Source organism: Ambystoma mexicanum, chromosome 4q (genome assembly GCF_040938575.1).
Source record: "Ambystoma mexicanum isolate Mex_15411 chromosome 4q, UKY_AmexF1_1, whole genome shotgun sequence".
NCBI classification, from domain to species: Eukaryota; Metazoa; Chordata; class Amphibia; order Caudata; family Ambystomatidae; genus Ambystoma; species Ambystoma mexicanum.
This window is the reverse complement of record NC_090928.1, coordinates 1,089,535,846-1,089,562,863: the sequence shown is the minus strand read 5'-3', so window position 1 is coordinate 1,089,562,863 and position 27,018 is coordinate 1,089,535,846.

The window sequence follows — 27,018 nt, the reverse complement described above, 5'->3', positions numbered from 1 at the left end:
AGAGAGTGGAACCACATGAAAAGCACAATGGAAAAGGAAATAGAAAATAGATCAATTGAAAGGTCAAAACAGACAACATTTTCGGTGGTGAAATGAGAGACGTGTGGTTGGGTATCTGCCAATAGGAAGACGGAGAAAAGAGATTTCAAGACCTTGTCTTCACCGAGTCTTCGTTAGAGGGAGATGAAGGGAAGAGGTTGTACATGCAGGAGTAGAACAGCGGGCTGTGAAAGAGAACAGCATGGGGCAGGGGATAGGAGGTTGTAGCTAGCTTTGGAATAAAAGGCAGGATAGATAAGGAGGAAGGATGGTGAAGCAAGTCATGTATGGGGAGGAGCAAAGAAAAAGCAGTCATGCTCATCTTATATGAGGATCAGAGGTCCCATTCACTCAGGCACCTCCCTACCACGAGATGGGTTCCCACTGCAGTGCTTGATGAGTTAATGAATGAATGATCTAAGACCGTGCACTATCATGTCCTTAGCATCCAAGATGGACGGGTAACAGCAGTCCTGATCAATGCAAATCCTAAGTGCTGTTTGGGTAGCCTACCATTCCATGACATACGATAGTGGAAGTAAGCCTTCCACAAAGAGAGGAGGACCATGATTGCAGTGTGACTAACCCCCAAGTTGTTGCCTGAGACGAAGCCAAAAAGCTATATAAATTGGAGCATGTTCTTTATCCCTAACGATCATGACACCTCGCAATGTATACAAGACGATGCGCAGCTGACTGGAGCACACATGAAGGGAGCTTTACTATTTTGCACACTGAAGCAAAGCTCTGGACTTCCTAAACACATGACCTATTTGCACTTTGTTTGCATGGCAGCCAATCCCTGTTCTTTGTTTCCATGGAGAGCGGTTAAGTAGACTAAACAGTGACAGTGCTGAAGCGAGGAGCCACTGAGAAGAGGATGAGGAGGTGAAGAGAAGAGGATGAGGATGATGGATTCCTGCTGAATATGTCCCTTGGCAAGGAAGACAGAAGTGGGAAGATGAGGATCCAGCGCTGAAAGTGGGTTGTGAGCTGTTTGGGAAATGAACAGAAGAGGAACCAGGGCACGGAAGCAGGCACCCGCATTCTTAGAGACTCATATTGCTTGTGATGAGGACTACTATTACAGGAGTTTTTATTTAACACAACCTGAGCATTCTAATTGGCTCAGTGTCAGTCAATAATAGTGTTTGCCGAGTGTTCATCTTAATTGGCAGGATGTGAATTCGAACTTGCACTTATTCAGCCAATCAATTTGAGAAACGGTGGTCAGCAACTACATGTTATTTGATGGCAGTCAATCAGCGCTGCACAGCACAACGGGGAAGGTACCTAATACACTGTTCATAGGAATTTCAGACCTTACATTGGAATACTTTAGAGGCAGCACCACTGGTAAAATGATACGCCAATGTATTACAGCCATCACAGGAGCCAACACTGTCCTCTCCAGCCTGCTCTTGACCAGTTGCAGCTATTGTGGTTTCCCTAACCTGTCTGTATTCACTTCAGCTGTCCCCGTGCTCACTGCCCCAGAACACAGACTGCTGCCCACTTTTTCTTACCAATAGATTTGCTAATGAAACACATGCTCTGATCTGAACTACCAATTATGAACCTTAAAACTGTACCTGCCAGGAACGCTAAAAAGAAGCATTGGCAATGCCAACGGTTTGGGCTTCTGTGTAGGCATGGGAACAGCACTTGCCAGGCACTGCCGGAGTGGTATTGACCGGTGCAAAATGGCAGGAGTACCTGGCGTCTAATAGCAGTGTGCATTGGTGAGTGACCAAGTGATGATGTCACTGGCATGTAGTTGTTGGAATGTTGACCTCCTGAAGGTTTCCAGAGTGGATGGGAGGAGACTAGCCTGAGTGGTGGTGCTGGTGGTCAGGAAGACCCCTCTTGGACTGGGGATGCGAGATGCTGTAACAGATTATTAATAAAGGTGATCACATCTTCACTTACCTGTGTCGTCCCGTTCTCTGCATTCTTCCTGGTCCATGGGTCCATCACAGCTGACTGAGGGGCTACAAGACAGTGCCTGGGAAATGCCTAATATTTATACACAAACAAAAACTGTTGGCTTTGCGGTGAAAGACCCCGAACTCGACCCCCACAAAGAAAATCAGTAGCGCCACCCCATAAACACCAACAGTGTCCACGGATGATCTCCGTAGCAACACATATCATAATCTACCTCATCTCACCTCACGCAGAGACCACATAACAACTTCTTAGGTGAACAAGTGTGCTCTTCAATAAGAGACAAAAGCGCATCCCCTCCCTCAAAACAATGGACAGCAGAGGTAAAACAGAAAGAAGGAGGGGCAACTATGAAGTACAGTAAAAGGAAAATAAGGAAGGAATGGGTAGAGAGAGACAACAAAGAAAGAGAAAAGGTACACCCACATTCAAAGAAAGAGAAATGTACATATACATTCAAAGAAAGACAAATGTAGAAACATGCAAAGAAAGAGCGAGGGACAGAAACCGAGATAGTGAGTGAAGAGCGGGCTGAGAGAAACAGACTAACAGTGAAACAATAAGATATAGTAACAGAAAAACAAGGTCAGGACACTAAAGAAAGTAAACCACGAGGGAAAACAATGTGAAGGCGTGAGTGGAAAAACTCAGAGGAAATTCCTTGTGGTAAAGAACCAGGGTGAGGAAAAGAAAAAGAACCTGCAAAGATAATGAAATAGCAAAGAATGAACAGTAAGGAAACAACACCTGAAGGCAAGAACACAATAGAAAAGCCCTTTGACCCCGATGGCCATCACAAGTAACACCTGTATGCAACACAACCGTACACTGATCACTAGTACTCAAAAGTAGGATAAAGAGAAGTGACTGCCCTGCACGGACTTCAAACTCTGTCCTACGTGCCGAACACAGATATCAGGAGCAAGAGCTCAGCTAAATGGGGGATCTACAGTCCCGATACCCACATAAAACATTACTTGTCACACTGCATAGGGCACACACCTTAATTAACATGGTTCTCGCATACTCACCAGACCACGGCAGGCTGTCAGAGAATACGTTCCGCTTCTTAACAAGAGCTGCCCATTATCGTTTAGGGGCAAAGTCAGAGGCAACTTTGAAACTGTCATTAGCGAATAACTGGCAGGGATATAAACACATCTTAGTGGAGAGCTGCACAGCAGTCATCGGCTGGGCACTGTACCACCAGGGGTGGAACACTGGGGTCTCGAGCCAGAGCCCAAACTTCCTGAAAGAGAATTGAGGGGCACAAAACCTTACAGATCGATTATGATCCTTGAGCCCCCTAGAGAGCGGAATACTGGCGATTACTGCTTCATCTCAAGGAGGCATGCAATCTATCAGCCTCCCAACAGGTTGACAAAGTCGTACAGGGCACAACAGTGCTGGGCAGAGCAAAAAAGAGGCACACATTCTCAAATTGCAATTTGTATCTTTTCAAAGCAAACTGTTTCAGCAGTACCTGAGGCGTGGGCAGGCTGTCAATTCAGAAGATGATGTCACTGGGAGCAAAATCTGGCGTTGATATTCTAGTGAAACTAAATTCAATTAAATTGCCATGAGAAAGTCCAGGGACAAAAGGTTATTTATGGAGCAAATAAAATAAGCTCCCAAAATGCAAATTACTTTAGCTATTTAAAAAAAGATTATACTCACATGATTCAATGTATCATTTTATTTGGAAGATGCATGGTATCTTTCCCATTCAAAGATGGCCGCTTGTTTCCAGAGAGCTTCCTTATAGACAGTCATCCAAGATGGCTGTCTCCATGGAAGGGCTTGGAGCTCAAAGAGTTCTGAGATGGCCAGGAATGGGTGGGATTAGCCATAGGGATTAGCAGGGCTAGGGGCAGGGAGTGGGAGGGATTCAATAACCTAACAACTGTGAATCCCTCCTCAAATGTCATCTCCATTGGAAAAGCATTACAGATCCTCATTCAATGCTCACATTTGAAGCTCTTATGTTAAAGCTGTTATTTTTGGACCAAAACTCGATTGTCCCAAATTTAAACAGGTTCAATCGGGTCAGACTTCTTGAACTTCTTTCGAAACTCAAGTAAACACAGCTTTAACAAGTTCGACTTTGCTTCTATGTGAGGCAGGCTGTGGTTCATTATGTCTCAGATGGTTGGCCAGGCAACAGGCTGCATAAGTGCAGTTTATGTAATTGTGGGAAAGTGATTAATTTAGATTTGAGGTAGAATAGAATTGTAATTAGAGTAGGTTATATTAGGATTATAATTGTTTTAGGACCTTTTGTAGGGACATTAGGTAACTAGGATTTAGGGTAGAAACTACACCCAAGTTTGTATCAGACAGAAACACAATCACATAGAGTGACATCACACACTTTGACCCATGTTGTTAGGGCACCAGTGAGATTACACCGATTGTAGCATGATTTTGTGTGTGCAGTAGAGGAGAAACCAAATCACACATGTTGGCACCTGATGCATTTTGCACAGGAAAGGAAACAAATCCGACACATTGACCTGCGATTGTTTTGCGACACTCAAGATGAGAAGCAATTTACTCATTGACGCGTAATTTAATTTTGTGCAGGAGGGGAGGAGGAAATGCTATTCTTCTTGGTTTAGCCATGTGGGCGAAAAGAAAGAAAATCACACCAAACACATGATTTTATTTTGAGAAGAGAAAGTAAAAATACACATTAACTATGATTATCTTTTGCCTAAGAGAGAAGATAAAAAATGGCACACATTGACACATAATTGTATTTGGTGCCAGAGATGAGAAAGCAAATGACACAATATGACAAGAGAACTTTTTGTTGCAGGGAAAGGAATATCTCACATATTGATTTTGTTTGAACAGGAGAGGATATCCAGGGAGGGGGAAATGACATGGTTTGACACATGATTTTGTTTGTGCAGGAGAGGAGAAAGCAATTACACACACATCGACCACAGATTTTATTTTGCACAGGAGATGAGGAAAGAAACACCCACATTGCCACATGCTTTTATATGCTGCATGAGAAAAGAAAGGAAATTGCAGATATTGATATCTGCATTTCATGGGGTGTAGTAGGAAAAGACTCTCTGTGAGCTTTGCCAGGAATGGCATCCTCTAATAGCCTCTGGGGTTGAGACCTAGGTCATTCCTAGTTGGTTGATGACCACCCTGCTCCAACGCCCTGATCCCTGAGACACCCCCTTCTAACTCTTCCTAGAATAGGCTCCATAGCCATAGTGGAATTGCACCATCTTGTACCTCTTCCTTCTTCCTCTAAGTTCTGCCCTGGACCTCATGTTTTACTGTAACAATCGTGCTCACGCTTGCTAGAAGGGTGACCTTTTCTCTTTCCATCTCTTCAGGTATAGTAATGATCTCTCCCTTTTGTGCTCCTTTCTCTCTGCCACATATGTTACAGGCTTCTACCTCCTTGACCCTCCAGTTTGTGTGGTTTCATAATGGCAGGTCGTTTCCAAGCTAACTATCTTCCTGATTGCGTGCTTCCTCCACCACCCAATAACTCTTTCACTATCCCCCTAATAGTAACTTTCTCCTTTTCCAACTTGATCCACTCTCCAACACTTCTTCTCCTTTAAATGACACATATCTCTTGCTCCCACCTCCTCAAAGCTCACTTTCCAATCTTCAGCCCTCTCTTTTTCACTCTGTACTCATCAGCAAGGTTCCTCCTCTTTTGGGGTGGTGCTTAATGATATTGAGGGCACATGTTGATTGAGGGATATGTTGATTTGTGATTGGAATTAGTAAAACTGAAATTACTGTGATGCTGGTGGAATGAGGAGTGTCTGGTTAAGCATTTGTACATTACCCATGGATCATCTTCCCATTGTTAAAGCACAACTTTGTATCTGTGGTATGTCTGCTGATCCAGCATATCTAAATCACAACAACTTGCTCGAAACTTAAAAATGGTGCAGCACTTTTTCCTCCAGGGAGAGGTGTGTTCTCTTGTTGTCTATGCTAGGCATGGGGGTCTGGCTAGGAAACGTGGATTCCTCTCCAAATGTGTTCCTCTCTTGGGAATCAGTCGCTTCAAGGGTTATGTTCCTTATTGGCGGTCAATAATGGGGTTATGGGTGGAGTGAGGGCTCTTGTGATTGTTTATTTTCTTGACCTGTGCAGTAGCATGAGGAATGGGGTTAGCAGTGCTGGTATGATTGCATCCTTTATGGTTCTGCACATGGGAAGGAGGTCTGGTGGGTTGGAATGTCCCTGTGACTTTCCCCTTGGGGTCCCAACCTTTCTATAGAGTAGGTAGAGGATGAATACTGCTAAGCTTTAGTGGGTAGACCCAGTTGGGCGGTCTAGGTATCCCCATAATCCTGCTATGGTTCTAGCATCCACTAGCTCTGTGTAGCCTCTGACTATTTTGACCACCTATCCATCAGTCCTCAATGCTAGGTAGGGGACTGATGGCTTCATAAGTGAATTGACATACATCTGTACATTTTCAGGCTTCACTAGAAGGCACCACTACTCTTGTCGTTTTTGAGAGTTTGCTAGAGGATGAAACTACTTCTGAAAATCATATGGTTTTGCCAGAAAGCAGGCCTACTCCGTAAATTTGTGTGGCTTCGGCACAGGCTATAACTAACCCTGAACATGTTCATTCTTGGTCAGAGAGCAGAACTACCCTTCCAATTTTTGAGGATTCCCCAGAGTGGGGAGCAACACATGCAATGTGTGATACTTCACAATTCAGCTGAATCCTGCAGTTTTTGAGGATTCGCCAAAGGAAGTCACTGCTTCTGGTATGTTTAAGGCTTCTCTAGAGAGTGGAACTACTCATGTAGTTTTTACAGTTTTTCCTGCATGCTGAACTATTCCAATGTTTAGGCTTTGGCAGGCGTCTCCAGTGGGGCTAAACTACTCCTGTAATCTTTAAGGCTTTGCCAAAATGTTGAACTACTTTTGAACTTGTTGATGCTTTGCCAGAGGGAGGAACTACCGCTGCAGGTTCTAGGTCTTCAACAGAGGGCAGAACTCCTTGTGAATTTCTTTGATGTGTTGTTTGAGGGCAGAGCTACTCCCTCAATTTTTAGCTTTCATCAGAAAGTAGAAATACCCCTTCAAGGCTTTGTGCAGAGAACACATTCGCCTTCATTCTTTAAGTCTTAACTAGTGATTGGAACTACTTTTGAACTTTGCCACATGATGGAACTAATGCTGCAATCAGGTCTCCAGATAAGTGGTGTAGCATGCCTTTTTATGCATTAAAATCTTGAAAACACAACACCCTTTATAATTATATGTGTGCAATCTACACACCAGTTGAGAGCAGAGGCCACTGCGAAGGGCAGTTGACTTGACAGAAACCAGAACAAATGCTTGATTATGATCTTCATGGAATAAACTGCAGGCCATAAAGGAGCAGTTCAGATGTTTTTCTCTGAGCTGTGTGCCCGATACCTGTCAGAGCACACAGTGAGATGATACATGTTTTATTTCTGGTTAACTGCTGGCTGCTGCTGTGTTTTGTGTCTGGAGAGCGGCATTTTGCATGCATATTTATTTAGGATCATTGAAGTAATAAGATGTAAATCATAGTTACAGGTATCCTTTTAACACACACGTGATGCTTCTTTTTTAGTGAATGCTTGCTTGCATTGCACAAAAGTATTTATCAGAGTTCCTGTGCTGTGTGCATTTATCATAAATGTGCATCTATGTGGTGTGTTCAATACATTAATGTGTATAAGAGAGCATTATCCGCAAATGTAATCATTTGGTTGAAGTCAGACATCTTTGCTACACAATGTTTTTTGTTAGGTGTTCTTTTAATATTGAAGTTAAGTAATGTTGTGGTTGCTTGTTGCATATTATTTACACTCTTGCTGAGGCAAATTAGTTTTACCCTTACAATGTAATTGTGTTAAAACAGCGTTTGAAATACTCTTAAATTTTAAACCTTTTCTGTGGCATGGATTAGTATTCAATGTCTAGTATAAACGTACATAAAACCTCAACTTGGATTCAATGTGGTAAATTGTAAAATAGATGGTCAGCGGCAGCAGGGCCCTTACTCAAGGATGGGTGATTGTCATTACACCGATAAGAGGGGTCACAGCCTCTTTCAAATCTTCAAACCCACATTTAAAACATTCAAAATCTGACTCTCCATCCAGTGCAAGCACTATTACAAAAAAACAATGAAATGGTTGCATTTATAATGGAAACAGAAAACTAGCAAAACCTGTCCTTGTAGTGGTAATCCAATTAGTTATTTAAATTTGTATTTAGGGATTCCAAGATGGCGGCCGGCGCAGGAGGACGTACGTGAGTGTCTCTCCCGGCAGGGCCACACATAAGAAGCTCTTCAGATATGCTTTTCGGTCACTCAAAGCCTGCTAACTAATCCAGCTGACTGCCAGCGGGTTGGTGTGAGTGCGGAACGCGAATGGTGCAGCAGAGGGCCCCCGAGAACGGCAACTCTCCCGAGAGTGCATGCAGAGGAGTGAGCGGGAGGCGCTGCGGATCGGGGAGGCCAGGTCTGGAGTGGCGCCAGGCTGCGAGTGAGGCTTGTTCGGACAGCTCGGCGTCTGTGAGGCCCCCGTCAGTGCTGCATTGGAGCGGGTCCTGGTGAGCTTGCGCCCGGGTGGCGGCAGCCGCCCCCCCATCCCCTGGAGTCCGGGGTCAGACGCTGCAGGAGAGCGGGTGATCGGGCATCAGAGTCGGGTGCCGGTGAAGTGCCGGGGTTGGATCCCAGCCGGAGTCAGAGGGGCCTCCTTGGGGGCTGAGGTGGAGTGCCCCGCCCCCACCAAAGCACCAGCAGCAGCAGCTCCAGGAGTGGGGTGGAAGGGGCTCCTGGGGGATGCCGGCGGTGGTCGGCGGGGGCCCCTCCCCCTAACGGCTTCAGCGCAGGCAGGCTGCTTCGCGCCCCCACCACTGCACACATCCTGTGGAGCGGAGGATACAGCCCTACGGAGGTGGGTCCAGCATCAGTCTCTCGCCTTTGAGGAAGCCCAGGTGGAGGGTTCTCTCCTGCATAGTGCGCCATAACTTGGTCCAGCAGCAGCGAGGGGGGGGCGGAGAGACAGAGTTGGGGGCCGGTGCGACAAAGGTGGGCCCGGGAGTCAGAGCGGGAGTGCCGGGCCACCTCCTGTGATTCCTGTAGGACCCCCCCGGTCTTCTGGCAGAAGCCTGCACTTCGGTGGGGCGTGTACGGGGAGCCACTAGTGGGCTTCAGTATCTGGAGGGACTTTGGAGGACCGTGGCCTGCCCGGGTGGCAGGGGTCTGGTTGGTGGGGGACGTGTCCGGGGCTCCAGTATTTGTCAGACTTGATTCCGTTGGAGTGGGGTTGCTGGTGGCCGGACCCCTATACTCCATGTCAAGGACAAAGACCCCGGCACGTTCCCCCCCTCAGCGGAATCAGAGCAGAAGTCTCAGACAGCGGTGGTCCACGCAGGCTGCCCAAACCATCGCATCTGAAGAGGGGCGGTCCATGCCCCCCGACGCAGTCCAAGACAACATGGCGGGGAATGCTAAAAACAAGTCAGAACTTCAGGACTGCTTCAAGGAGCTTCAGGCACAACTCCTCAACTCAGTACAAACCCAGTTTAAAATTCTCTGGGATGAAATGAAGCAATCGATCCAGGAACTTAAGCTAGATATAGCAAAGTTAGAGGAACATACAGATACCCTGGAGAGGCAAGTGCAGCAGGTGGAGGTGGAAGCTCATAAGTCGGATGAAACGCTATACCAGATTGCTCAAGCTACCACCTTCCTTGAAATCCAGTGTGAGGATTTAGAAAATAGACCAAGAAGGTCCAACATTAGGATTACGAAGCTAAGCCCGAGCGCGCAAAGGGCATCAAATCCACGGACTATCCTGCTGTTGTGCTGTGGCTGCACCTATATTCCCACCATCAGCTTGCCATCAGCTGTTTGCAGTGGGAGGAGAACGAGGTACTGCGCATTGCAATTGACGGAGTGAGAAAGGAAAAGAGCGCTGTAGCGCTGAGTTGGCTCTGCCCCTTCCCACCCTCTGCCACGGGTGCCGCCTCCAGGAAGTGCTACATAGAGACTTCCCAAGAACCCTTGCGGCGCTAAGCCCGAGCGCAAAGGGCATCGAATCAACGGACTATCCTGCTGTTGTGCTGTTTGGCTGCTGGGCTGCTCGCTGTAACTGTAGTATTCTGCATAGCTAGCAGTCACGCGAGGCTGAGCTGAGGACTGAGGAAATAAAGCTTGTACTGAGGAGCTGCACTACAGGATGAAACCTGCTGCTGTACATATGGATGCATCGGGAACAGCTTTGTGAACTCGCCTTCAGGTAAGGCAAAGATTTGCATCACTCCCGGAAGTGAATGGAAGTCCGGAGCATGTACCAACAATGTCGATGCTGAAACAATCTTGCTTACCCTTCTGTACTAAGAAGCGTAAAAGCTTATCTGTGGGGGCCAACGCGACCGCTACGGTTAGCGAAAAACCCCAAATGTCGAGTTTGGTTAATGAAGACCCTGTGCGGTTAGCTCCAAAATCACCTGTTCAACCTATGGCCTGTACAGTTTCCACTCTCGAAGAGCCCTTGAGTCAATTCCCTCCATCCTTTGAAACACCAAGCTTGCATGAGGAGGTACTGATCAGGTCAAGAAGTTAGATCTAATTACTGGTGAAGCAGATTCCAGCCAAAGGAACAATACTGCGCCCCTTGGAGATAAAGAAAAAAGTATGGTCAAACAAAACCAGACGGTAGGGGTGTTATTCGAGAAAGCCCCAGTCCTCCCGGTCAATCTGAACCTTGAAAAGACGACGGAAATACTAGATCCACCTAGCAACCTTGATACTAGGAGTGACTCATGTTGTCCGATCCCATCTTTAATTTCCCCAAGAAGGGAAAATGATTCCGTAAACATGCCGACTAATTCAACTATGGAATTACACCTAGAGCGGACATGTGCAAGAGCATGTTGGTTGAACATTCTAGTCCGGCTGTGGCATTGAACTCCCTACCCTGACCTTAAAGGAAACCACAAACAGATCTCTACTGATTGAGACTGTGTGGGAAAAGGAGGACCAGTGGGACACAAATGACTCGGAATTATGGGAGAAAGCTCTGCAGGATCCCAATAAGGAAATAGGAAATAAAAGTCATCATCTAAGAGCCATGGAGAAAACCACAACGACAAGCAATATCTTCCAGCCATATAGGGAAGATTACAGATGTCAGTGACCCAAGGAAAAGAGTCCCCAAAAAAATACCCAGTTGGGGGATAATGTCCTGCTCTCGAATGACCTAACTGACCGAGAGTTTTCTTCTCGGAACCTACACAAGGATATGCCGGCGACGCCTTACCCTAAGGGGACGTTCCCTCCAAAGGCCAGACTTGAAAAGAAAACCCTGTTGGATTTCAGAAGTGAAACTCCATCAAAAACTCCAGGCACCTAAGGAAATATAACATTGCCATCAGCTAACTTGAGTAATTCAAGTTTAGCTAACAAAATTATGCAAGACTTCACTCTCTTGACGGGGAAAATAGAAAGAGAAAAAAGGAGGAGTTTCTCGCTAATAAGTGAGAAGATGGCTGAACTGGAAAAGGAGCAAACCAAAGGGAGCTCCCTGGAGACTGGGGCTGTGGGGGCTGAGGTCTTTGCAACAAAATCCCAGAGAGATTGCAGGTCAAGGAACTTGTTACAAAGATCTTCAATTGAGAGGAGAAATCTATGCCTCGAAGACAGACCGTCAAGTCCAAAACCACAAGGACAATTTGTAGAACCTCAAATGATAACGAAAACAACTCAGACGCCCTTGTCGGATGACCGAAATCAGTGTTCTGAGATCCTTGTGAAAGATCAAATTATACATCTAATTAAAGACGCTTACCAAATTGGTAGAGAAAAGGATATCGAACACCTCCAGCAAGTGATCATGACCTCATTAAATATCACACTGGCACCATACCTAAAATTGTATGAGATGATAAATGACTCTGTGAAAGAGATGACTACTACCAATGTACAAATAAAAGAGGCAAATATACAAACAGAATTGTCCCTGCAGAATTTGAATGTACGAATGGACAAAGAAGCCGAAAAATCCCATACATGGCAAAATCGCCTCACTGATCTGGCAGGGAGAGACACTAATGATAAGTCCTTATTGATGGAGGCAGTCCTGGAAGATTGTAAGTGGATGCGAAATTCATGCAAACAGAAAAAAGATGAGGACCGCCTGGATGAAAATCCGTGTCGAGGAAAAGGCCCCATGAAATTGAGTCAAAATAAACCAACCCTATCCTTGGAAACTGAGTTAATGACTGAAGAGGTTATTTTGATCCCTCCCGGTTGTAAGGGGGCGGGAAATCGCGACTCAAAAATTCAATTAGAAAAATCTAATTTCGCTATCTTTAGTGGTGGGACATCCAAGGCCCTGTCCTCAGAAAAGGGAAAAGAGCAGAAGAAAAAACCAAACGATAATGGTAAAAAAAACAAAAAATGAAGGTTTAAAACGGAAGATAAATGGTTCCAGGGCATTCTTAAGGAATCTAAGAACGCCCCCAAGAAGAGAAAACCTCCAACAGGCAAAGATGCCGAGGAGAGAACTGGTAATGGGAGACACGAACATTTCGGAGGACGAGAATGCAAAGGACGTGGGAGGGGGACAAAACCCTCCTCCCTTCTTGGAGGATAAAGGCGATGAGTCAGACCATCAAGAAGATCTAAGTGACCTGATTGACCTTATGGAGGAAAATAGGGAGGACGAAGAGTGGTAAAGCATCAGCCCATCAGAATGGAAAACTATGGACAACTGGGAGATGGTGGCGAGGAGCCCAAATCCCTCTGATCGCAAGAAACCCCAACAAGATGTCCTGATAAAATCACAAAGGAGGCAAGGAGACAGCCCAATTCATTGGAAAGGGAAGAGGTTAATGAGGCTGATGACAATCCTGCTAACTTCAAAACCTTAAAACAAAAAAGACTGGAGCTAGCTACCAAAGAAAGGAGGGTACGGTTTCAACTTGAAAGTTCTCGACCAAAACATGATGGCAAAAATAGAATTAAAGAAACAAAGGAGATCAAGGAAAGAAAAAAGCGCCCGCACCTCCTTCGAGGAAAGCTCCATCAAAAGGATGTTATTTGAAATTAGAGACGACATCCAATGGACCAAGAAGGGCTTTGCTCAATAGGAGCTATGTAGTCTCACTTTGTAACCAAACTTCAGCCCTACGCATGATATCTACTGAGGATATTAAAGGTGTGGAATTCCCAAGAGAACAGAGAATGGACCAAGTTATATTGCATCTTAATTCAAATGGCATCAAGCAGAAATTTCTGGAGGCTACTGACATCCTAAGAAAAACGGGCTTTCGGTTGACGGAATTAGAGGATGACATCAAGCCGGATAGTACTAAAATTTCAAGAAAGGATAGAAGACGTGCTAATGATGAGGTCTCATCCTGCATTAAAGAAAAATCTATGGGAAAAAAGAGAGAAAAAAATGGTCAAGAAAAGGATGAAAAGAAGAGGAAGATTCCAAAAGAAAACGAAAAAGAAGGAAAAAAAACTCCCGAAAACCATTTATACATCAACAAAGAAAATGTTGAAAAACTAAAAACTTTGAGGTTTACGGTGGATAATTCACAAAACCCAAGAAAGGGTAAAATAAATGAAAACAAACCTGAAAACAAAACAAATGATTGGCCTTCTATGGCAAATGGCCACAACTAAAAAAAAAACAATAGAATAAGGAAGTTGGAAAAGGATCTGTTCGCTGTGCCTCATGGAATACCAGAGGATTTCATCATCTGTTCTCGAAGGAAAGCTCTTTTTTGGCCAAATATGATCTCATTTGCATCCAAGAATCTTGGCTGTGTGAACCTCCAATATGTGAAGGATATGAAGTTTACTTCAATCCGGCAAAAAAGGGACTGAAAGGCTGACCGTTTGCAGGCCTTTTGGTATTAAAAAAAATCGATAGCCTCTTGCAAATACTCAAGCATGAAGTTCCAAACCCTTACGTTCAAATATTGAAAATAGCCTCTACAACAGAAAATCATGAGGAGATGGCCAAATTGCTATTGATTAATACATATTGGAGGGAAAATATGCCAAACCCAGAGTCATATTTAAAATATATCACGAATGCCATTGACAAGTCCATGACGGAGGAAGAACATCAGCTTATACTGTTGAATGGTGATTTAAACATCAAGCTCCTAGACAAAGGGGGCAAAAATTAAAGAGATTGAAAATCTTTCAGGAAAAGAAAGCCAATGGATGAAGGAAATGGGTATACGGGATATGATGATGTTAAATAGCAAAACAAATGGCGACCTTATAGGGGTCGACACTTGGCATAGTGGAAAAATGAGAGCATGCCTGGATTATTGTTTTGTGGGAAGAGATACGCTTGCCTGGATAAAATCATTTCGAGTTATCAAGCAAGCTAATAGTGACCACTCTCTTTTGGAAACTGAGCTTGCATGGGATTCAAGAGCTTTCTCAAAGGGAGAAAAAGTGATGGAAACAGAGATATCGTGGGGAAGAAACAGGCTGCGACTCAAAGATCAGATTATACCAACACTGGCGCAAGACTTTAAGGAAGCCGTAGAAAAGGGCGAGGAGGTGGTCGACTATAAATGGCTGTTTAAAGCTTATGAGATCAAGTACGATTCATCCAAACTGAAGCAGGTCAGAATGAAACACGCCTTTAATGAACTTGTAGTCGCCAGACGAAAACTATATAGAGCTGACCTCAGGCGTATAAAAAAGTCACACAGCCTAGAGAAATGTGAACTGGAAAGAAAATGCCAACAAACCTACAAGAATTGGCTGCGATCAACCAGATACCAAAGAACTCAAAGAGACGCGGAACAAATGATGGCATCCTTAGCAAAAAATAATACGAAAAGTACCTGGGATCTAATTAACAACAGAGATTCAAATCAATCGGCCATAGGTATCAACCAAGTCTCTGAGAAAAATTGGTTCGACCACTATACTGCCCTGTTCAAAGGGAAGAACGAGGAAAAAGTATTTGAGAAAAGAATAGGAAACGCTGCATGGGCATTGAACTTCGATAGAGAAGACATTCAAATACTCATCAAAAAATTAAGCTCTTCTAGGGCTGCCGGTCCGGACGGAGTTTCCAACAAGATGTTGAAAGAAAACGTGGACGGCTGGTCTGACCTAATATACGCGCTTTTCAAACAAGTAGTGAGAACCAACCAAATTCCGACTACGTGGACGGAGGCCTACCTCGTGCCTATTTTTAAAAAAGGAGACCGTGGTAATCCAAGAAATTACAGGTCGATTGCGCTACTAGACTCCATTGGCAAACTTTTCACCTCCATCCTCTTAAGGGATTTAAAGAATTGGGCAGCTCAAGTCGGAATTTTGGACGAGAGACAAACTGCTTTTGTGAGTGGAGTGGGCACTTGCCTCAACCTGTTCCTGATCAATATATTTAAAGCAAAGGCCCTAAAAGGAAAAACAACGATGTACTTGGCCTTTATAGATCTCGAACAGGTGTTCGATGGAATAAATAGAGAGCGGCTGTGGGCAAAACTGAGGAATTGGGGATGCCCTGTGGACCTATTGGAGGCAATCCAGGCACTGTATACTGATACCTCGATCCAGGTTCAAATTACTGCAAATGGAGGACTATCAAGGCGGATCAAGACAACCCGAGGTATCAAGCAGGGATGTGCCCTCGCCCCTTTTCTCTTTATACTCTATATGGCTGACATGAAGTCTTCACAAGATCAGATCCGGGCCTTCCCACCGAAGGTAAATGGCATAGAGTTACCATGGATGCTATATGCGGATGATGCAGTGTTTATAGATCAGACGCCGATAGGTCTTCAGCGCAGGATTGAGGCTTTCAATGACTATCTTAAAGCCAATGATATGAAAATAAATGCAAAAAAATCCATGATTTTGACTATGAAATCAACCCGTGGAAGGAAACTAGCAGGGAAAATCCAGACTTGGTCAGTGGAAAAAGAAAAACTGGCAGTAGTGGATACCACAATCTACCTCAGGAGAAGAATTAATAGGAACTGCAATGAGCAGGCCCATTATACCCTGATCAGAGAAAAACTAAAAAGTCTGGTTAATCAAGGTCTACTTCTACATCGTAGATATGGAAAATTTTCTCTGATGCCGATTACAACCTTCTATAAGCAAAAGGTAGTGGCCTTCATTACATATGGAGCCGAGGCCCTTATAGCCCTAAGATGGGAGGTCTGGAACCTATGTGAAGCCTATTTCTGGCGAAAGATTTTGCGCCTTCCAAATTCGCTACCCTTGGAACTTATAAGGTCGGAACTAAGACTGCAATCCATCACTTCAATCACAACGTGGAAATCACTACCTCTTTATAGAAAGTGTATTTTGGACAATCCACCTTTGCCATTCAGAATCCTAGCAAAGCCAGGGGTTTCCAGTAGTGATACAATCCTCCAAGACTGGAAAATGAGATGTGAAGCTACTTTAAAATATCTGGCGATCTCTGAAGACACCCTGAAAAATAACCCAGAAAAGGCTAAAAGAACAAATCGGGAAAAAGACTGGGAGGAAACACAGGAAAAGAAATTATCACGAGACCTATGTCATAATGTCATCTGGGAACGCAAAGCACTGAACATGCTACCTCCATATTTTATGAAATTTCCCTCACAGCACTACCGAGATCTGCTTATGCGCTGTAGATTTAACATCTGGCACACAAGAGAAATAAGGTGGCGAAGAAGGCAAATTGACAAATCACTAGCATATTGCAGATTTTGCAGAAAGAAGGAACAACTGGAAACTATAAGGCATGTGATGTTAACTTGTCCGAACCTGGTATTAAAACGCCTGATGTACATGGGAAATTATACGAGCCTGATCTCGGAGGAGAATGAAGAAGAGTATTGGGAAAGGCTCATCACAGCCGAGAAAGTGGGCCGTACTTTGGACGCATTGAAATTTGTTGAATCCTTAAAACTGGAGCAGGAGCAGTGGGGAGCCTGAGGTGGATGTCACCCAAACAACTGGAGATTCTGGCCTAGGGGGGTCATTTACTGAATTTGAACTTGAACTAAACCTAATTTGGGGGGCTTCCACCTCTTTGAGGAGGGGAATGTTAAAGGAATGTTAAAGGTTTAACCTTATTTAATCAATAAAACAAAAACAAAAAAAAATTACGAATGTTCCGGAGTCTATAACGGACGGCGATCTCAAAGGGACTATCACACAATTGTTCACGAAGATCCTGGCGGAGGCTATGGAACAACCCATGCAAATAGATAGATTGCATCGAGTGGGCCCCAAAAGGACAACTGAGCAAGGAGCCAGACGGCGGGATATTCTGGCCGCTATGACGTCTTATTTTCAAAAAGAGCAGATCCTCCGCAAGGCAAGGCACGCAACACCAGTCAGAATAAACGGACAGGAAGTCCATCTCTACCAAGATCTGGCTCCATCCACTCTGCTCAAGTGTCAGAGGATGGGTCTGGTGCTTCAGCATCTGATCCGCAACAAAGTTAAATATAGATGGATGTTTCCGCTTGGCCTTCTTTTCACCTGGGAGGGCTCGCAGCACAGAGTGACCACATGTGAGGAGGGTGAATCGATCCTGGGGATTCAGAATGAATCAATGAAGGTGCAAGCTCTCCCACTGAAAAGAGGGCGGGGTGCCAGCAGCCAGGACCGTTGGACGAAAGTGCAGAAGAGGGGAAAGGGGAGCATCCATAAATAGCGCCAAAACACATTCAAGTCGGCTGACGAAGCTAGAAGAAACGTGACCGATACGACATCAGCAGGCCCGGCCAACGGGTGGATCAACAGGTCTGGAATCGCTAGTGGGGTTTAGGACTCCCCACAACCTTTTTCCAGGGATGATTTGGGTCCGGGAGCTCTGGGCATTTCGTCTAAGGGCATTTAGCGTCCCAGCCTCCGCCTCAGGGACCAGTTATGTTGGGGAGTGGGATAGGGGGTGGGTTTTGGTGGTGGAAAGGGGGCAGGCCAGGGGACTCTCGGGAACAGAACAGACTTGTGGAGGGGGCCCTGAGGAAATTGAGCAACTTGTTTTGGGTTTATCATGGAGCAGATGACGATTCTCTCACAAAATATCAAAGGAATGAACACACCATCGAAAAGAGCCAAGCTTGACAGGCAGGCCAAGAGGTGGAAGGTGGATGTCCTTCTCTATCAAGAGACTCATGTTAAGAGGCGCGAGAACGCTAAGCTTAAAATAAGGGGGTACACCAGAATTTATCAATCCAACGCGGAGGGAAAAAGGACGGCTGTCCTTATAGCTTTACGCGAAACACTCGCCTTGTAGGTTCAGGACTACAGGAAAGACAAAGAGGGCAGATATATCTTTTTGAATGCTCGGATTGGGGGAAGGGCCATTACGCTGGCATCGGTATACGCCCCTAACCTATGACAGGAAGCTTCCTCAAAGAAACATTGCAAGCCCTGGAAGAATTTGCATCTGGTGACATTCTCCTGGGCATTGACCTGAACATTGCTTGGGACCCTGATCTGGATAGGAGTGCCTCGACGTCTTATGATTCCAAGGCCCCATCGAGGTCCCTGAGGAAAGCATTTGAGACGCTGTCCCTGCATGATCTGTGGTGATCTACTCATGGCAACGACAGGGGTTACACGTACTACTCTCATGTCCACAATACACAATCCAGAATAGATTATTTATGGGCTTCGACCGGGTTGTTTGGGAAAACTAAGAAGATATTAAACGGCCATATCTCTTTTTTGGACCATGCCCCTCTAATAGCAACTATAGCCCTGGGGTTTCGTGAAGCGTGGCTGTCAGCAGCTGTGGACCTGGAGGTTTCCGTAAGATCTCCTCCGAGATGATACGGTGGTGGAGGGGATTCAGGAGAAAATAAACACCTACTTTAGCGAGAATGACACGGGGGAGCTGCTGCAGGGAGTGGTATGGGATGCTTTCAATGCGGTCTTGCGGGGGGAGCTGATTGCGCTCAAAGCTAGGCGAGTGAAACAACTGTCACAATGGGAGGAGGCCCTAGAGCAGAAATTAGAAGAGACTAGGAGGGAAGTGACGAACAAGCCCAGCAGATCTTCGAAGAGAGTGCTGAAACATGTTCAGGGCCAACTGAATCTACTTCAAACCAGAAAGGCTGAGGCTGCCCTGCTGAGGACGAAACAAATGTATTACATGTACGCTAACAAGGCTGATAAACTCTTGGCACGGCAGCTTCGGGAAAGGACTCGTAACGGAACAATTCTAGCATTAAAGAATCCTCTCGGAGTTAAGGTTACTACGAATGAAGAGATGGGGGAGGTTATGAACGACTTCTTTCAGACCTTATATAACACAGAGAACCCATCCGAGGAGGATCAGCAGGCATACTTGCCTCGGTTGGACCTACCCCAGTTGTCAGAGGAGTCCAGATCTCTGCTGGATGGGGAACTTCGGTCAGAGGAGGTCGCGGAGGCTATTAAGAGTCTCCCTAAAAATAAGGCCCCGGGGAGGATGGTTATAGGGACGCTTTTTACAAGAAGTTCCAGGCATCCATGATCCCCAGACTCACCTCTTTATTTGATACGTTCAGAGCCCTGGGCGAAATAACACCATCCATGAATGAAGCAAAGCTAGTTCTCTTCCCCAAACAGGGTAAAGACCCACTACTACCAGGCTCCTACTGCCGATTGCCCTAATCAATTTGGATGCCAAGTTATACACCAAGATCCTGGCGAAGAGGCTTTCCAAACATCTCACAACACTGGCGGATCAAGACCAAGTCGGCTTCATCCCTAGACGGCAGGCGGCAGATAATACTAGGAGGGTGTGCCACTTGATTGAGAAGGCTGAGCATTCAACGACACAAGCAGCACTAGTGGCCTTGGACTCCGAGAAGGCGTTTGGTAGAGTGGTCGCAACTCTTTCTAGCTATGGAGCGCATGGCGTTCGGGGGGACCGTTATACAAATGGTGAGGGCAAACTACAAGAACCCCTTGATTCGAATCTCGCTCAGTGGTACTCTATCTCCTAAGGTGGCACTCTCTAGGGGTACAAAACAGGGATGTCCCCTGTCGCCTCTCCTTTTTGCCCTCTTCCTAGAACCCTTCCTTGCAAAAATTCAGACACACCAACATGTTTGAGGGATTCCGATGGGTGACAGGGATCACAAGGTCATGTCCTTTGCATATGATCTGCTGATAGCCCTCACCACGTCAGACCAATCCCTTCCAGCACTGGTGCGAGAACTTGAGGGTTTTGGGAGAGTCTTGGGTCTTAAAATAAACAAAAATAAATCAGAAATTCTAAATCTGTCAGCCGAACCTGAGAGGGTCGGGGCCCAGTCCCAATCCCTCGGGATGAAAATGGCACGAGATTGTATCCCATACCTGGGCATAAATCTGACCCCTTCAGCTTCCAGGCTCTACTCGGCCAACTTCCCGGCCCTACTCGGCAATCTCCAGCGTCTCCTTGAAAAATGGAATCCACTCAGCACGTCGTAGTCGGGAAGGATTGTCGCGGTCAAGATGACAATTTTACCAAAAGTCCTTTACTACTTTCAGGCTCTACCGTTGACACCGCCGGATTCCTTCTTCAGAGCTTTGAACAAAATGATGTCCGCATACATCTGGCAGTGGAGGAAACCAAGAGTAGCTATGTCTACGTTGACAGCGCACAGGCGGGAGGGAGGGATGGCATTGCCGCATTTCCGGAGATTCCATGAAGCTGCACAACTGAGGGTGGTGAAGGAATGGGTCACAATCTCCCCCTAACAAATCTGGACCAGACAAGACATTGCAGTGACGAGAGCCCCTCTCTCCAATCTCCTGTGGAACAGGAAGAGCCTCAGGCACCCAAACACCAAAATCAGCGTAGTCATGAGGGCGGGCCTCAAAGCCTGGGACTCGGCAGTCAGGAGAGGTAGCATAACCACAACCCCATCTCCGTTCACCCCACTGTTTGGGAATCCGGACTTCCCCCCAGGGCAGAATTCCTCTTCAAACTCCGCCTGGAAGCAGGCAGGCTTCTTGGTGATCAAGGACATGTTTGAGGGTCAGGTTTTGCGATCCTTTGAGGAGTGCTCCCGAGTTTTTGGCATCCCAGCGACAGAAAAATTCCGGCATATGCAGCTTGTTCATTGGTTGTCTAAACCACCTTACAAAGAAGCAGGGACTAGGCCGATGACAAAATTCGAGACGTTTTTATCAACCAACTCAGGATCCACGAAACTGATCTCGAATTTGTACTCCCTCCTGAATGAACAGGGAGAAGACATTTGTTGGGCTTGAAAAGGTGGGAACAGACTTTGGGGAGAGCAATCTCAAAAGCCCAATGGCACAACGTTTGGCGCGAGATCCCGAAGCTCACGCGCTCTATTCAACTGAGGGAAATGTAGCAGAAAGTTCACCTGCAGTGGCACTTAACTCCAGTGAAATTGCAGTCAATCTATCCGAACACCGATAGAACCTGTTAGCGGGGATGCCTCATGCGGGGTGACTGGTTACACATTTGGTGGCAGTGCCCAGTGCTTCAAGCATTTTGGACAGAGGTCAAAGCGCAAATAGGGAAGATGGTCCAAGGAGCTGAAGAATTGGACAACAGTGTGTGGCTTGCAGGGTTATGGGACCCAGAGAGGCGATCGCACACCAGGCATCAGCGTAGAGGGCTGATGGCCCTCATCATAGCAGCATGGTTGGTAATAGCTCAAAACTGGAAAAAGAGAGACCCCCCACGCAGTTTCAATGGCTCCAGAAGGTGTGGAATTTTATCGCTTTGGAGTGGATGACAAGCAAGCTCCAGAGCTCCTGAGAAACCTTCCAATCGATTTGGGGGGGGATATTCTGCAGTATTTACAAAGTGACTACATGCTCCAATGGTGCCCTCATAAGATCAGGATCTTGAATATTCTTTGAACAGATTATTCCCAGGAGTTATTAAACCCTGCTATAATTCAACCACCAGGGAGAGGGAGGTTTGGGGGGAGGGGAGGGAATGTTCCGAGTTGTTCTGTGTTGTTTTGAAAATGCAATAAAAATTACTTGATAAATTTGTATTTAGCGCTTCATGCAGGTTTCTTCAAACTTATATGCTGTTTTTAGCTCAGACTGAACAATGTAATGCTGTCCTGGGCCATCCAACATTTAACCATGAGACAAGATGTAGATTTTAACATTGAACACTTGTCTCTTGTGTTACACCACTGGCATACCATTAAGTACTTCTAGTTCCAGTTAACGTGGGCTTTCATTTAGCATCAACAGAAAATTCTGCTATCAAACCTCAAAGCACATATTACAAGTCATATTTGCTTAACTGTGTAAGTGGCTTTGTGTCTTAAAGATTATTATATGTAGAGAAGAGATCAAATGCGCAGACATATGTGGAGGAAAAATGAAAGGCATATTGAGTGATTTACCTCCTGTAATATTAATATCCCCTTCTGCAACATGCTTTAGGAAGTGAATCAGCTGTAGAGTAGCCGGTAAATGGTATAGAAATCATGTGTTGTTCTAAGGTTGAATTCCTTCCAATTGCAGTTTACTAAATTCCTACTATGTGGTGTCTTTCTGATTACGGTAGCACAGTTAGCCTTCGCATTTGAACTAGTCGGTATCAATGCTATACTAGTTCGATCTGCGAGGATATTGCACTGCACAGGCAATTAACTGTTCCTGGTCTACGTGGGTGGTGCTCCCACTGCTGTTATGCTATTACTTGTCTATGCAAGGAGAACTTGGATCACTCACCCCCTGCTGGGCACGTTTGTTGTGAGGGGAGTTTGGACTGTTAATGCCTATGCTGTTTCCATTCTATAGAAATGTAATTTGCATTTCTGTTGCCCTTCATTTACCTATTTAAGGTGGGGGTGCTTGCACTGCTCCATCCTATGCCGTTTCTTCTCAATGCGAGTGGAACCTCTACTGGTGTGACTGACTTCTCTGTGATAATCGTGTACTGTTGAGACCCATGATGTTCCTGTTAAATGTATGGACAGAATACTATACCATGGTCCATGGCATACCTTTTCTATAGTAGGAGGTGGGTGTGCACTCCTGAAGCCTATGTTACACCTCTACTATAGACCTATTCCTTATATGTTCTCTGCCTATGTAGCCTCTGCCCTTGTTTATCTTGCATGCATCCCCTCCACCTGTTCTTCACGTTGATAGCTTACATTGCTGGTGCCCTGCCTCACATTTTCTGTTTGTTTGAGGGATGCCCGATAGGCTCCTACTTAAGATGATCTGGATGTGTTGGCTAGATTTCCATATACCCATATTAACTCCTTTGAAATTGCGTTTACTCTCAAAGTTTAAAAATCGAGAGTAAAATACTCCCACCTCAAAATCTTATCAGGAGCACTGGCTACAATTTGTAAGTATTCATCAGCAAGAGGACCTACACCTGACATTTTCGAGCAAAGAGCAAAATTGTTCCTGCAATTTTAAAGGCTTTGCCAGAGACCATAACTACTCCCGCAATTGTTCTACAGTTCAGCTAGGTAGAAATACTTCTGCACTTTTTACAGCTTTGCCAAAGAGCGGGACTACTCCTGCAGTTTTTAAAGATTAAACAGAGAGAAGAACAAACTACCTCTAAATGTTTTGAGGCTTTGGCAATGGGTGAACCTATTCCTTCAATTTTATAGACTTTTCAGATAGTAAAACTGCTCCTGCAGCAATTTTTAAGGCATGTCCCCCGACATGGAGCTCAATGCATTAATGAATGTAAGCACACGCATCATCAGCACTGCTGGAGGGAATTGTGCTGAAAGGCTCATTAGTGGGGTCTTTGCTGCCGGGGGAAGGTTGGAAGTTTCACAATGCCACAAGTGAAAATAATTGCACTTCACCAGCCTACCCAATGATCAACTATTTATTCCTTGCACCCTCCTGACATCTTCCTTGCAGTGGATGCAGACCACAGTGCATTCTTCCCCTGGACTGTTGTCCCTGATGGCAGTTCAAAGCATTCTGACACCCAGGATCAGTTGGCTGTGTGAATTGAGGGGATATCATCTCTGCCAGCTGGAGTTTAGTCATCCTTGCCATCTTTGTCCTCTCATATTCAATCACAGGTCCAAGCTGGGGCATGTAAGGAAGGCATGGTATGAACAGTAAGACAGATACAACTAACCACAGTTCAAGGGTGTTTATTGAACTTCAAAAAGGTTTTGAAAAATGCCTATCTAATCCTAAATCTATGGTTGGGAGCAAGCTACGACCATCAAATAATAATAACGCAGTCCTGGTGGTTTCTTGTCAAAATAAAAGGGCCTATACTAATAAACCTATTGTCAATCCTTACCTCTAAATACAAATAGTGTGGGAAACAGTGTTATGAAAAATAAAATAGTGGTCACAAAATTATATATCAGGATGTTCAGGCCGTTGGCCTCCCTTCCCCCTGTTTTAAGCAGGGGACTAGGCGATTGTCCATTGTAACCTCCCTGTCTTAGATAATTGTTAATAAAACAGCAACCTTTGCCATCTTCCTGAGTTGGTTCGATTATTTGGACTCAGAGTTATTCTGCGAACCCCATCCATTGCATGCACTATACTAAAAAACCATAATTTCACGTGGTAGCGGTGCAGATGGTTGGAAAAGATCCAAACCAGTTTGTCCCCAGTCTTTTGGATGATAGAGTATTCTTCCTCATTGGCCAGAAGATCGCAACGTTTCCTGTGGAGAGCGGCCGATAGAAATAATCTTGCAAGAAGAACCAAGACGGTGGGCAGGTCCCCCTTTGAAGAAATCCCTGCCCAGTTTCCATGGGCGCTCTGTGGACGGAAGGTGAAGTGGTTGGATTGAAGGAGGGGATGATACCGAAGGTCTTGGAGGTCATTACGAGTTGGGCTGTAAGGGTTAACGGTCACCGGTAATGATGTCAGTGCCGGTAAACCCTTACTGCCCTATTCCGAGACCCCTTAGCGGGTCCCAGCAGGAACGGCTGGTCTGACCAGCCGTTCTCTGCGGGTCCCGTTAAGGGAACTTGGAGCCAATAACTAGACCGGAATTTACAGGCCCGTTATTAGCACCTTCCACATTCCCATTGAGCCCTATGGGGGTTCAAATGGGAATGGTCAACTGAATGGGGACTTACCGGGTCCGCATAGGTCGGAATGTTCTGGTAAGTGAACATTCAGCCAGACCGGACCCAGACCCGGGTTTGGAGGCAGCCATGGCGCTAATAGCACCATGGCTGCCTCCAAACTCATTTTGACCCCCCCTTGAGTCGATTAACGAATGAATGCTGAGTAGATTAAGGGGAATGGCAAATGAAGGGGATGGGATTATGATAATTTTTCAAGTAACAGGGAATATTGTGTGAAGAAAAGGTAGCGCCTAGAAGTCCTGGCTCAAGGGAGATTCAGAAGGAGACATTTCGAATCCCAACGGGGTAGAGCAGAAACATAGAATGCGTAAACAGGTTTTTGTAAGGTGACGTCTCAAACCCTGTGTAGGGTATAAAGTAAAGGTGAAAGAGAAAAAGGTGATCATTATTAATGTGTAATGTCGACTAGTCTGTATGTTGTTTGATGAGTAAAAATATCGAAGAGCGATAGAAGTTGTGAAGTAATTGGAAATTTTGAGGAGAAATAGCAAAGTGATTGGTGCCAACCAAAAGATAGAGATAGCTAATCAAGAAATTAGAGGCTTCAGCAGCGATTGATGGTTCGTGCTCATATTTGTTGTTTTAAAGGTGTTGAAAAAGTGGTGATTTAAGCAAAAGTGCAAAGGCTATTTCATAAGTCTGGTAAGCATTGACAGTCATTTGAGACATGTCATTATGGGAGATACTCCTCTGATGCACTTATGTAAAACATTACCAAAGCATATGCCCAAGCTAAGGCAGTATTGTGCGGAATGGGTGAAGGAAAGGCAGATAAGAGGGGATCATTGTCAAAAGCGGTATTGCAACACATGACCACATATTTGCACGCTGCGTACGGGGAAGAAATTAGAGAAAAGATTAGCGATTTTAAAGCTCTGGAAAATTTACCAGGAAGAAAGGGAAGACCCTCCACCTGTGGAGTAGATGCTTAGATGCTTAGTCAGCAAAAGGAGGAAGGTTTGAGCCTTCAGTTCCACTTACCTCGCCTGAAGTAAAATCTACCCTCGAGGTAGGAGGAGGGAGCGCGTGTACCAATTGTGAATGGTAAAGAAGTGAGACAGTCTGATCTGGAACAACCTAAGGATAGGACACCAGTTCCCATAGCATATCCTGAGCATCCCCAGGGACGATCGTACAGTGAGAAGGGAGAGTCGCCACCATATGTGAGCAGATTAAGGTTGTTACCTACAAGGAGGCAGATAGGGATGATCGTCCCTGCCACGGATACACTAATAGTAGGATTAACGCAGGATTTATGCAGCTTCCCTTACTGGAAAAAGGAGGAGCAAGACCACAGTATATTCCATGGCCGCAGATGGACAAGGATAATTTAAGGTGTAAGCTCCCGAGTTTGACTTTGAGTGCTGGGAAATGGGTATACGAATTGGGAAAAATGGCAGGAGGAAATACGTTGGCCATAGGGGGCATAAAAGTTCTCCTGGCAGCTATTCTTGGGGCTAGAGCTGATGACATATGGATAAGAGCTGGGGATTCAAGTGGGACCGCACACAGAATACAGCGCATGAAGGAGCATCATTTAATAATTGTACAACGGATGTTTGGAGAGCGCTCAGGGTTCAGTATCCTGACACATCAGATATGGGTGCAATTATGACACACAAGATGAAGGAAGATGAAAACCCTATTGCTTATACTCAGGATATTCAGGAGAAATGGCAACATGAAACTCGTGAGCCATGGAAAAAGACAGTGGCATTATTTTACCACATTTTATGTCAGGGATTGCCTGAGCCAGTACAGAGACAGATGAAGAAACAAGCGGAGATGGAAGCGAAGCCTTGGGCTTAGATAAAGTTGACAATAGCACACCATTGTTGGTTATTACAAGAGAAAAATAAGAAGAAAGATGAAAATAGGACATTTGAGGAAGCCAAGTTAGTTCAGACGAAATTGTCAAAATTTGCCATAGAAGAAGCGTAATTGACAAGGATTGGGAATGCAGGA